The sequence below is a fragment of the Zootoca vivipara genome, chromosome 11, assembly GCF_965207765.1.
Source record: "Zootoca vivipara chromosome 11, rZooViv2.hap1.1, whole genome shotgun sequence".
Classification (NCBI taxonomy): Eukaryota; Metazoa; Chordata; class Lepidosauria; order Squamata; family Lacertidae; genus Zootoca; species Zootoca vivipara.
The window spans coordinates 53,510,977-53,525,060 of NC_142594.1; the positions used below are offsets into that span (position 1 = coordinate 53,510,977).

A 14,084-nucleotide genomic window follows, 5' to 3' on the forward strand; every position below is an offset into this window, starting at 1 on the left:
ACACACACCTGTGTGTAGGGGTGGGAGGGAATATACACTGCTTCAAGCTCATTGGAGGAAAAGTAGGGCAGAAATGAAATGGATCCTTATTTAAGTAAATGGGGTAATCAGTGAATACCTGAAGGAGGGTCTCCACCCCCATTGTTCAGCCCGGACACTGAGATCCAGCGCCGAGGGTCTTCTGGCGGTTCCCTCACTGCGAGAAGCAAAGCTACAGGGAACCAGGCAGAGGGCCTTCTCGGTAGTGGCACCCGCCCTGTGGAACGCCCTTCCATCAGAGGTCAGGGAGATGAACAACTACCTGACATTTAGAAAACACCTAAAGGCAGCCCTGTTTAGGGAAGTTTATAATCTGTGATATTTTAATGTATTTTGGTAATTGTTGGAAGCCGCCTAGAGTAGCGGGGGAAACCCAGCCAGATGGGCGGGGTGTAAATAATACAACAACAACAACAACAACAACAACAAAAAGTAGGTGCCCCACTAGAAATGTCTACTGATGAAAAATTCTAGGGGGCAGTGAGACCTCTATCCTCTGCTTTGAAGGAGGTACCTGACTCTCCAACCACCCCAGACTCATCTGCAGCCCAGGACGACCCACCCATCCACCGAGCACATGGGCCATAAGCAGCCATGCTGGGATACAACCAGACCTTGTGTCAGCACCTGGCCTACTCAAGCAACTGCCAGGGGCCATCATGGCCCCTGGCAGGGTCCCTGCTGCCACCAATGCCTTTGCCTGCCAACACTTGTCAATCCTGACTGTGTGGGTGATGATTCTGGTTGGTTCTGCACCTGCTAGGAACACACACACACACACACACACACACACAGAGAGAGAGAGAGAGAGAGAGAGAGAGAGAGAGAGAGAGAGAGAGAGAGAGAGAGAGAGAGAGATGTTCCTTGGCTGGGTATTGCATCATGGGTGTAGTATATCAGGAATACAGGAAGCTGCCTTATAAAGGAACAGTTCATCTAGTTCAGGCATCCCCAAACATAGGCCCTCCAGATGTTTTGGACTACAATTCCCATCTTCCCCGACCACTGGTCCTGTTAGCTAGGGATCATGGGAGTTGTAGGCCAAAACATCTGGAGGGCCGCAGTTTGGGGATGCCTGATCTAGTTCATCTACACCAGGCATGTCAAACTTGCGGCCCTCCAGATGTTTTGGACTACAATTCCCATCTTCCCCAACCACTGGTCCTGCTAGCTAGGGATCATGGGAGTTGTAGGCCAAAACATCTGGAGGGCCGCAAGTTTGACATGCCTGATCTACACCAACCGGCAGCAGCTTTCAAGGGAATCTCTCCCAGACTTATCTGGAAATGCTGAGGTTTGAACTTCGAGACTTCTGAATGTAAAGAAGCAGATGATCTACCCTGCTTGGCTTCCAGTAGCAGTCTTGCTGCACCAGTTCAGGTATGCCTATCCAGGGCTAGGGAGTTTCTATTGGCTAGAGAGTGCAGGCACTGGGCCAAAGTAATGGTGGACACTGGCATGTGATGTCCCAGAGGAGTGGTCAGGACTAGGAGGGGAGCTATTAGCAACACTAAGCTAAGAGTCCATTGAGACTAGGCCCACGCATGCTGCCATAACAGAGTAAAGGTAAAGGTACCCCTGATCATTAGGTCCAGTCGTGACTGACTCTGGGGTTGCAGAGCTCACCCCGTCGCAGGGATTCAAACCACCGACCTTCTGATCAGCAAGTCCTAGGCTCTGTGGTTTAACCCACAGTGCCACCTGCGTCCCAGGTAAGGAGAATAGGGGTCTCCTAAAAATTCTCAGCAAACCATTTCAAACTTTTTTTTTTAACATTGTGTTTTAGTTGGAGTTTCACCTTGGAGTGAAGGGTAAAAGGTAAAGGTAAAGGGACCCCTAACCCTTACATCCAGCCGTGACCGTGTCTGGGGTTGTGGCGCTCATCTCACGTCATTGGCCGCGTTCCAGGTCATGTGGCCAGCATGACTAAGCCGCTTCTGGCGAACCAGAGCAGCGCATGGAAACGCCGTTTACCTTCCCGCCGGAGCGGTACCTATTTATCTACTTGCACTTTGACGTGCTTTCGAACTGCTAGGTTGGCAGGAGCAGGGACCGAACAATGGGAGCTCACCCTGTCGCGGGGATTCGAACCATCGACCTTCTGATCGGCAAGCCCTAGGCTCTGTGGTTTAACCCACAGCGCCACCTGCATCCCGCCATAATAGAGTACTGCCCCTTTAAATCCTGGGCAGGCCCCTCAGGGGCAGTGAAGTTTTAAACTCACATACACACCTCTTTCCCACACTTGTTCAACTCTCAGTCAACAGCAGACCACTGGTTACCCTCTAAGCCCCCGGTTTTTCAGTTATTCTGGTATCAAGCCTGTTTGTGCATCCAGATCCCTAGTGAGCTCTCCGTGGTTCTGATTAGCCACTTCCTAATCTCCCAGGGACCACATGGCAATGGTGGGTGGGGCCAGATGCCAAAGTGGGTGGGGCATTTGATGTGAATTTTTTCCTTTGTACTGTAGGCTAATTTCGTTACACACCTGCATAGCCTTCTCTCACCATCTATGCACCTGTCCATCCATCCAAACAAGCAATAAAGTCGAATAATACATTCCCGGCAGGCAAAAACATTCAGGGGGTGTGTGCAAAGCCAGGCAGGTGATGGGTGTGATCTTGGGAGAGGGGGTGTGGCTGAGGAAGAGCCCCAGAGGCCAGATTGGTGTGGATGCCTGCATCTGACCCCCATGCTTGAAACCCCCATCTGTGCACTGACCTGAATCTTGGACATGCCTAGCCAGAATTCCCCAATAGGACCCAGCCCAAAATGGGACACTTTGGGTTCAACAACACGTTTCACTAAATGTGCAAAGATTCCCCAAGCCTGTTGTAGAAGAACAAGTCCTTTTCTCCCCACAAAACAGCAGCAGCAGCAGCAACAACAAACATTGGACTCTTTGCAGTTTGGAAAGTGGAGGGGAATCACATTGAGAAGAAGAACAACAACAACAACAAACATCGGACTCTTTGTAGTTTGGAAAGTGGAGGGGAATCGCATTGAAATGAATGGGATGAACAAACGATTCGTGGGAAGGCGCACAAACACCCTGCAAGCAAATCAAGATGAAGGAAGTAAGAGTGCTCATGACTGCATTGGATCACAGAATCGTAGAGTTGGAAGGGACCCTGAGGGTCATCTAGTCCACCCCCTGCAATGCAGGATTCCTTTTGCCCAATGTGGGCCTGGAACCTATGACGCTGAAATTAAGACTCTTTTCCTCATAAGCCTAATCACTGTGTAAGCTTTTTGCAAGCAAATCAAGATGAAAGCAGAGTAACCCCCTTCTGGAGGGGTCCTGTAAATCCCATGATTGGCTGACCATGCTATAGACATGGGAGGGAGAGTTAACCCTTTCTCCTCCATGCCATTTTCCTGACGGAAACCCCCCACCCACCCCTCCTCCTCCCTTTAAGCTGCCAATAGCAGCAAATAGCTTTTGGGGAAATTTTCATCAGGAAAATGACCAGAAGGGAGAAGGGTCATCTGTACCTTATGAAGTCTGTTGTGTGGCAATATGGGACTAAGCCTTTTTGGTGGTGGCCCCCTGCTTGCGGGATGCCCTCTCCTCTCCAGCATGGCAGGCACTGTTATAACTCGGGCACCAAGTTTATATCATTGCTACATTTATAACCCACATTTCTTTTAAGAAGCTTAGGGTACTCTCCACCCACGTCACTCTATCGCCACAACAGTACTGTAGGTTAGGCTGAGAAACATTGACTAGGCCAAGGTCAACCATTCAGCTACGTTGGCCGAGTTAGGATTCAAACCCTGCTTTCCCAGGTCCTAGTATGACATTCCAACCACGACACTACACTGGATCTCAAGTTAAAAGCCACCTCTTTGTTCCAACATTTTAAATGTTCCCGTCTACTCTGCCGTTTTGCAGTTGCCCCATTTGCATGTACTTTTAATGAGCTTTCTGGCTGTTATATTATGTTTATGTATAAATTCAGCCGAGCAATTTATTTTATGTTGCATGGTATAGGTGTCTTTTAAAATTATTAATAATAACTCCCCTCTGGCTGTGGTCTAGATCCAGATAATTCCTTCTGTGGCTGTTCTGCGTTTTAAAAGAGGGAGAGGATGAGAATCTCATAAATCACAGGATTCATACAGAGTCTTCTCTGGTTTGCAATGGGTTTCCCAGCCTTCAGAAATCTGTGCATACCACCTCCCCTCCATTCTCTCATAACAAGAAATAAATAAATATACGTAGCAAATTGATTTTTTCTTTTCTTTTGCAGGCCGGAGCATGCTGTATAATTGGAGGCATTGCCTTGTCAACGTAGACCAGTCAGACTCGACTTGAGACATACCTTACAGCTGTTTATGGAACCACAAATGTTATCCTCCTTGAATTTTTCCCTCACCCTGTGCTTGAATTCAGAGGCTGATTTATACTGAGCCAGACCAATGGTCCACCCACCTCAGTACTAGGCAGTGGTTCTCCAGGGGTTCAGGCAGGAGATATTCCCAGCCTTACCTGGAGATGCCAGGGATTGAATCTAGGACCTTCTGCATGCAAAGCAGATGTCCTGCCACTGAACTTTTCCTTTTCCCAGTAGTATTCCCATATTTGGGGAGAGGGGCTTGGGACAGAATCTGCCCACTGGTCCCAAGAGATATGAAGCTGTGGTTTTGCCTGCAGCTGGCACTGCAAACCTCTTGACCAAATAAGGCACAACAAGGGGCAGTCCAGCCAAATAGATCAATAGGAAAATGGCAATAGATCAGAATGTGTGGTTATGATGGTTCCTACCTGACCCCCTACAAAAGCTTCCTGGTTAGACTTCCAACAGTTGCTAAGTATCCAGTGATAGACTCCCCTTGTCTCTCTGGTTGCCAGCCCTGCCTCCAATGGGAGCGAGTTCCATAGTTTAACTATGTGTTATGTGAAGAAGTACTTTTTTTTATCTTCTGGGCTCATCACACACTCCACTGTACTATACAACAACCCATTAGAGGTGGACTGGGAAGTAAGATTGCAAAATAAAAAGGTATGCATGTTTCTGTGCCATCCCCAGAACATAACCCTTGTGCAAGACACAATCAGGCTGTAGTTTGTTTTTATTACCTTGTACATAATTTTGTATACCATCTGGGCTGGGAGTCCTGGAAAACCCACTCCCTGCCTTGCAGGCCTATTTCCACCTAACCTGGGAGTGCGGGGCCCCGATTGACTCCAGCTAAAAAAGCTGAGGCTGCTGAACAGATTCTTGGGTTGAGGTATTGTTTGGAAGGTATTGTTGCTGTTTTTGATATTAATGTTTTCTATGTTTATTTTAGATCTCATTATGATTTCAAATGGATTCAAACTACAAGAAAGAAGATTCCACCTAAACATTAGGAAGAACTCCCTGACAGTAAGAGCTGTTCAACAGTGGAATTTGTTGCCACAAGGAGTGTGGTGGAGTCTCCTTCTTTGGAGGTCTTTAAGCAGAGGCTTGACAGGCATATGTCAAGAATGCTTTGATGGTGTTTCCTGCTTGGCAGGGGGTTGGACTGGATGGCCCTTGTGGTCTCTTCCAACTCTATGATTCTATGATTTGTGTGGGGATTATTTATTTGGCTGTGTACTTTTTGATATTTTATTTGTTATTTATGGCTACTTTTGTTTTGTTCGTAATTTTGTATTTTTAAATTTTATTTTGTAAGCCACCTTGAGCATCATTTTGTCTACGGAAAGGCAGCATACAAATAAAATCATGTATGTATGTATGTATGCATGCATGCATGTATGTTGTAAGCCACCTTGAATTCCAAATGCCATGGACACAATAAGAGTGCATTAGTGGTATATATTTACTAGATCGTCCATACAGTATTCTGTTTTGTTAGTTGTTCTTCAATGCTACTGCATTATTGCCGTCTAGAGGGGCACTTTTGCACTATAGCACAACAAAAGCAGTATAATCCCCGCACCCTTGCAGAGAATTTGTGGTAGTAGTAGTAGTAGTAGTAGTAGTAGTAGTAATAATAATAATAATAATAATAATAATAATAATTTATTATTTATACCCCACCCATCTGGCTGGGTTTCCCCAGCCACTCTGGGTGGCTTCCAACAGAAAAATAAAATACAGTAATCTATTAAACATTAAAAGCCTCCCTAAACAGGGCTGCCTTCAGATGTCTTCTATAAATCGGGTAGCTGTTTTCCTCTTTGACATCTGATGGGAGGGTGTTCCACAGGGCGGGCGCCACCACTGAGAAGGCCCTCTGCCTAGTTCCCTGCAACACCCCCTCGATGGGGGTGGAGATGCTCCTTCAGGTATACTGGACCGAGGCCATTTAGGGCTTTAAAGGTCAGCACCAACACTTTGAATTGTGCTTGGAAACGTACTGGGAGCCAATGGAGATCTTTCAAGACAGGTGTTATGTGGTCTCGGCGGCCGCTCCCAGTCACTAGTCTAGCTGCCGCATTCTGGATTAATTGTAGTTTCCGAGTCACCTTCAAAAGTAGCCCCATGTAGAGCGCATTGCAATAGTCCAAGCAAGAGATAACCAGAGCATGCACCACTCTGGCGAGACAGTCTGCAGGCAGGTAGGGTCTCAGCCTGCATACCAGATGGAACTGATAGACAGCTGCCTTGGACATAGAATTGACCTGCGCCTCCATGGACAGCTGTGAGTCCAAAATGACTCCCAGGCTGCACACCTGGTCCTTCAGGGGCACAGTTACCCCATTCAGGACCAGGGAGTCCTCCACACCTGCCTGCCTCCTGTCCCCCACAAACAGTACTTCTGTCTTGTCAGGATTCAACCTCAATCTGTTAGCCGCCATCTATCCTCCAACCGCCTCCAGGCTCTCACACAGGACCTTCACCGCCTTCACTGGTTCTGATTTGAAAGAGAGATAGAGCTGGGTATCATCCACATACTGATGAACACCCAGCCCCAACCCCCTGATGATCTCTCCCAGCGGCTGCATGTAGATGTTAAAAAGCATGGGGGAGAGGACAGAGCCCCGAGGCACCCCACAAGTGAGAGCCCAGGGGTCTGAACACTCATCCCCCACCACCACTTTCTGAACACAGCCCAGGAGGAAGGAGTGGAACCACTGTATAACAGTGCCCCCAGCTCCCAACCCCTCTAGACGGTCCAGAAGGATGTTATGGTCGATGGTGTCAAAAGCTGCTGAGAGATCCAGCAGAACTAGGAAACAGCTCTCACCTTTGTCCCTGGGCTGCCGGAGATCATCAACCAGTGCGACCATGGCAGTTTCAGTATATGGTATAAAAAGTTACAAGATTTCAGCAGGAAATTATGCACCATGCACTGATTGAGAGCAAAAGGAATATGCCCATCCCAAAACCTTTACAGGCGGAAACACTATTGAAAGCAAGATCACATATAACTGCCGCAATACCATCATGAGCACAAATAGTCATATACGTGCAATAAAAATGATGTCTAGAAGCGCCCCTTGACGTCTTCCTGCATAAATGCACATGCACTGGATTATACATTGTGCAGGCATGATGAAAATCCACAGAAATCTATAGATTTGCAAAACGTATCTTACACTGTGGACTGTGCAGAGCACCATAAAACCGTCGCCTTTTAATGTAGGGATACTTGCAATTTCTGTGGCATCTTAGCTTTCCAACTGTCTTCCCTTGTATGTTAGTTGGAAGAGCATTCATAAAAGGAGATGCACAGTGACACAAAACAAAGATGGATTGCAAGCATTTTAGAGGACAAAATAAAATAGCAATTTGCTTCAAATGTCGCAAAGTATGTGAAGGGCATCAGATTAGTACTTTATTTTGTGGGGGAGTGGGCAGATCAATTTTTGGTCACAGTGCCTCCTTCACTAATGTTTTAGTTAAAAACTAGATAGGTGGTGGGAACTGCTCCCAGTTCTTAAGACAATGATCTACAACCAGTGAAATGTGCCACCTTTTCAATTGGCAGAGAGGCAAGAGAAGGCTCTACATGCCTGTTCACCAGATTTATTCTTTCTTCCTCTCCCAAACTGCAGAATACATCACTTGGCACCTCGCGGGTGACTCAGCGGCCTGTTGTCTCTCATCACCATGGGGCTTTACTGGGATTGAGTAAGTCTTAGTTCTGATGATGAGTCAGTACTTTGCAATACAGAAGGTTGGTGGTGAAGATTGATGGAATACTGCTGAATCCTAACACTGGACAGGAGCCCCAGAGGTGGATTCCCCAATGGTGATGGTGAGTCAGAGCTGAGCATCTGGGGTGAAACGGAGCAATATTTATTTTTTTATATGATTGATTGATTGGCCTTCCCGGTACAAGTTACAACAACGATAGAATAGTGCAGTTTTTAAATTTAGTATCCCAGGCAAATAATTAGAATAGCTAATAATAATAATAATAGGGAGGAGGATGGCAACAAAACTAAAATGAGTCAGCTTTGACTGCAATCGGCTTTGGCTCCATCTACTGTTAGTGGTCTCCCTGCCTTATGCTTGATGGGCGCTAATCACCACTTGGTACAGCACCAGTACGATCCTGCCTTTGCAACTGAAATTGCACCTGTATATACAGCCAATTGGGACGCGGGTGGCGCTGTGGGTTAAACCACTGAGCCTAGGGCTTGCCGATCAGAAGGTCGGCAGGTTGAATCCCTGCGACGGGGTGAGCTCCCGTTGCTCGGTCCCAGCTCCTGCCAACCTAGCAGTTCGAAAGCACGTCAAAGTGCAAGTAGATAAATAGGTACTGCTCCGGCGGGAAGGTAAACGGCGTTTCCGTGCGCTGCTCTGGTTTCGCCATAAGCGGCTTAGTCATGCTGGCCACATGACCTGGAAGTTGTACGCTGGCTCCCTCGGCCAATAATGCGAGATGAGCACCACAACCCCAGAGTCGTCCGCAACTGGACCTAATGGTCAGGGGTCCCTTTACCTTTACCTTTAATAATAATAATACAAAGGTAAGAGCAGCTTGTTGGATCAGGCCAATGGCCCATCCAGTCCAGCAGCCTGTTCTCACAGTGGCCAACCAGATGCTTGTAGGAAATGCAAAGCCCCCTCCCCTCCTTTCTTCTGAAAGCATTGCTGCCTCCGACAACGGCATAGCCATTGTGGCTAGTGGCCATTGATAGCCGTCTCCTCCATGAATTTGTCTGGTCCTCTTTTCAAGCCACCCAAGATGACCATCAGTGCCTCTTGTGGGAGCGAGTTCCATACCATCATCATCATCAACAACAACATTATTAACAACAAACAACAACAACAACATATACCCTATGAGAGAGACAGAGATACCGTATATTCCGGCGTATAAGACGACTGGGTGTATAAGACGACCCCCAACATTTCCAGTTAAAATATAGTGTTTGGGATATACTCGCCATATAAGAAATACGACCCGGCGTATAAGACGACCCCCGACTTTTGATAAGATTTTCCTGGGTTAAAAAGTAGTCTTATACGCAGGAATATACATTGCTTGCTATTAAAGTACTCTGACTCGGTATAAGGACGATTAGCAAATCTCTCTGAGAAAGCCATAGCCTTTGCTAGACAAGGTGCAAGGCAAGGCCATGAACAAATGTGAGGAAAGAGAAAGGGACAGGAAGGGAAAGAAAAGGAACGAGATGATTAAATAAAATAGAATAAAAGGTGTGTTGGGAGGGAAAGCACAGGACAAAAGATGTTTAGGGTCCTCAAGCCTGGGTGCTATTTTTTGGGAGTATATTCTGCAATATGTCATTGACATTTCCGCTTGTGCTATTCCTCTAATTCATTCCTGGCTGCCGAGGATGCCCCCTCTCCCAATTTTCACTGGAGCAATGATGGGATGTATAGGCCACAAGAAGAACCCGCAGGATCAAACCAATGGGCCCATCCAGTCCAGCATCCTGTCCTCACAGTGGCCGACCCAATGCCTGCGGGAAACCAGCAAGCAGGATCCGAGCAGGAGAGCAACTCTCCCCTCCTGTGGGACTGAGTTCCATAGTTTAACTCTGCGCTGCATGGAGGAGGACCAATCTGTCCTGGACCTTCCAGCATCCAACTTTGTTGGGTAACATCGAGCTGATGAGAGATGAAATAGGACTGTTGGTTATTCCAGGAACCCATCGCAAAGAGACTTCAATATCGGCACAACTTCTGGGTTGGTCAAAGCTCCTGGAAGCTCTTGGTCACTGACATGCTAAGCCTCGGTCCAGTCCACCCCCATTGTTCTGCCCGGACACTGAGTTCCAGCTCCGAGGGCCTTCTAGCAGTTCCCTCACTGTGAGAAGCCAAGTTACAGGGAACCAGGCAGAGGGCCTTCTCGGTAGTGGCACCCGCCCTGTGGAATGCCCTCTCACCAGATGTCAAAGAGAAAAACAACTACCTGTCTTTTAGAAAACATCTAAAGGCAGCTCTGTTTAATTAATGTTTAATAGATTATTGTATTTTAATATTCTGTTGGAAGCCGCCCAGAGTGACTGGGGAAACCCAGCCAGATGGGCGGGGTATAAATAATAAATTGTTGTTGTTGTTGTTGTTGTTGTTGTTGTTATTATTAGCATCCTATTCTCATAGTGGCCGACCGGATACCTGTGGGAAACCCTTAAGCAAGACTCAGGCACAAGAGCATTCTCCTCTTCTGTAGTTTCCAACAACTGGCACATTAGCTAAGTACAAGGGTCCATCAGGAGATTGATAAACATCCTGTTTTTCTATTCCCCCCTGCCCACCCCAAATCCCTCAGCAGGTTACAATATGTATAGCATTGGGAGAACTTTCCCCATTGCTTTCATCGGGCTGGTCCATTTCTTACTTAGTCAAATCCCCCAGGTTGAGAGGGCTGGCTGCAGGATGTGTGAAAATTAGCACACAGCTATCAGCTTGGGAGACTCACAAATTGAGCAGGTCTGGCAGAAGACTGGATAGATGTTGGATGTGACACTTCTTTGTCAATGGGTGCTTTTCACAACGCCTGCAGAGACATCACCCACTCCTGCCTCCCCCTGCTGAGGCCCTTCTGTGTCTGTGCAACACCCTGTTCACACACTTCGTTTTGTTTACAATTTTTACCCCACCTAACCTCCCAAAGAGCTTACAAAATAGAAAACAGGGTGTGTGTTTTTTTAAAAAAAAATAGAACAATAAACAAAGAGTAACAGGATTAAAACACCCAGAGAAAGCATCAGCATCTCTCTAAAAATTTGCAAGGGTATTTTTGAGGGACAAAAGGACTGAGGTTCAAGCTAGAGATATTCCATTGGATGTGGGTAGATGGGGAGAAAACATCAAACATTCTAGATTCAGAGGAGCACATAACACATAAGAAGGGCCTGGCTGCTGGATCTGGTGAATGGACCGTATTGTCCAGCACTTTGTTGTGAGTCCAGATCCCGCCACCCGCTTGGGGAAATAAAGACACAAGGACACAATGTATTATAGTTAATGGGCGGAAAAGGCCACAACTTTATTGGTTACAGCATGTGAGTGGTATTGGCTTAGGCATTGGATCGGACAGACTACAAGACTCCCCCTGCTCAGTGTGGAGTCATCAAAGGTTAGCAACCAGAAGGTGGAGCCTGTTGATGCAAATAAAACTGGAAGCTTCCCCTGACGCCACTGGGGGTCATGCCATGGCCCTAGCCACCAGCAGGGCATCGGACAGGATCCACAACCGCCGGATTCCTTTAATGGAATACCCTAAAGATGAAGGGGTAGGCCATGGCCCGAACCTTGCCCCCCCCTGACACATCATGGATATACCAATGCCTAACCACCAATAAAGTTGTGGCGATTTGCTACGAGGTAGGCAGAAAAAACCAAGAGGCGTGAGCCAATTTTGCCAAACGGACAAAAAAACTCCTACCAGACCCCTTTGGGCAACCAAGGCGACCAACCGAAGTCTGTAGCAATGTCAAAAACATAGCCTGGCGCAAAATGGAAAATGGAGGCTTAGATCTGCCGCGACTGCAATAAGTGCAGCTAAACCCCGCCCCCGAGCCAGCACTATTGGCTGGCTACCGGAGGCGTGGCGCGGCAGCAAGGGCAGGTAAGGCAAGGGGCAGAAACGCCGCCTTGCCTACGCGGGAGCGGCTTCCACTCACAACCTCTGTAAAGAGGAGAGACTTTCTCACTGTGCACTACCAGATGCCTAGGAAGTTTGAAAGCAGAATCCGACAAGCAAGCAAGAAGCATCATTGGAGTCCAGGAATACGTTCCAGCCAGACAAAAAGCATTTGAGGAGTGTGCAAAGCCAGACCAGTAATGGGTGCAGCCTGGGGAGAAGAGGTATAAGAATGTAAGAACACAAGAAGAGCCTGCTGGATCAGGCCAGTGGCCCATCTAGTCCACCATCCTGTTCTCAAAGTTGCCAACCATATGGCTGTGGGAAGCCTGCAAGCAAGACATGACTCCGACAGCACTCTGCCCACCTGCGTTTCCCAGCAGCTGGCATTCAATATCATACTGCAACCAGCAGAGAAGGTAAAACAGAGCTATTGTGGCTATTAGCCATTGATAGCCTTCTCCATGGTTTTCTCTTTCAAGGGCACCCAATGGGTGACACCTGGCTTGAGAGCAGTACATGTGAAAAGGATCTAACAGTCTTGGTAGACCACAAACTTGACATGAGTCAATAGTATGATGCAGCAGCTAAAAAGCCAATGCAATTCTGGGCTACATCAATAGGAGTATAGCATCTAGATCAAGGGAAGTAATTGTTGTTGTTTAGTCGTTTAGTCGTGTCCGACTCTTCGTGACCCCATGGACCAGAGCATGCCAGGCACTCCTGTCTTGCACTGCCTCCCGCAGTTTGGTCCAACTCATGTTCGTAGCTTCGAGGACACTGTCCAACCATCTCGTCCTCTGTCATCCCCTTCTCCTTGTGCCCTCCATCTTTCCCAACATCAGGGTCTTAAGGGAAGTAATAGTACCACTGTATTCTGCTCTGGTCAGACCTCACCTGGAATACTGTCTCCAGTTCTGGGCACCACAGTTCAAGAAGGATACTGACAAGCTGGAACGTGTCCAGAGGAGGGCAACCAAAATGGTCAAAGGTCTGGAAACGATGCCTTATGAGGAACGGCTTAGGGAGCTGGGTATGTTTAGCCTGGAGAAGAGAAGGTTAAGGGGTGATATGATAGCCATGCTCAAATATATTAAAGGATGTTATAATAGAGGAGGGAGAAAGGTAGTTTTCCGCTGCTCTAGAGAAGCGGACACGGAGCAATGGATTCAAACTACAAGAAAGAAGATTCCACCTAAACATTAGGAAGAACTTCCTGACAGTAAGAGCTGTTCGGCAGTGGAATTTGCTGCCAAGGAGTGTGGTGGAGTCTCCTTCTTTGGAGGTCTTTAAGCAGAGGCTTGACAGCCATATGTCAAGAATGCTTTGATGGTGTTTCCTGCTTGGCAGGGGGTTGGACTGAATGGCCCTTGTGGTCTCTTCCAATTCTATGAACTTGGTGGCCACCACTACCATTTGGGGCTGCAAATTCCATATTTCTAAGTATGTGCTGCAAAAAGAAATACTTTCTGTCTTCTGTCCTGAATCCTGCAACACTCAGCTTCATGCAGTATCCAACTGTATTTCAGGAGTGCAACTCTCATTAATGATTTCTTTCACAGAGCACTGCAGAAGCTCTGGCTGGCCTCCAGCTAGTGATCTGCTAGCACACACAGCCACTTGCTCACGGTTAGCTAGAGATACCAGCTTTGACTTGCCAAAGGAGGGGAAGAAGCAGCGAGCCAGCACTGAGCGAATCCGCAAAGGCCTGTGCCAAGATCCCATGTGTGTTTGCTTTAGAAACCGGAGACAAACTCTCTCCTCCTCCTCCTCCTCCTCCTCCTTGTGATAAAAGTGGCAGGGTTATTGGGTTTGACAGATGGCTTCTCGTGTGCTACCTGTCAGTCTAATGGTACAATTGCCTTGGAGGATTATGCAATAAGGGTCATGATTAGACTACTTGAGTGAGAAGAATGAACAGAAAAGGAGCAGCTTCTAGGGCTTAGGGCAGGCATAGGCCAACCTTGGCTCTCCAGATGTTTTGGAACTACACCTCCCATGATCCCTAGCTAACAGGGCCAGTGGTCAGGGATCATGGGAGTTCT

General features: G+C 47.5%; 1 protein-coding gene across 1 annotated transcript in view; it reads right to left on the reverse strand.

Annotated features, from left to right (window-relative positions):
• WNT3A (Wnt family member 3A) overlaps window positions 1-14,084 on the reverse strand; it is a 103,368-nt gene that overhangs the window by 52,196 nt on the left and 37,088 nt on the right. The window lies entirely within an intron of this gene.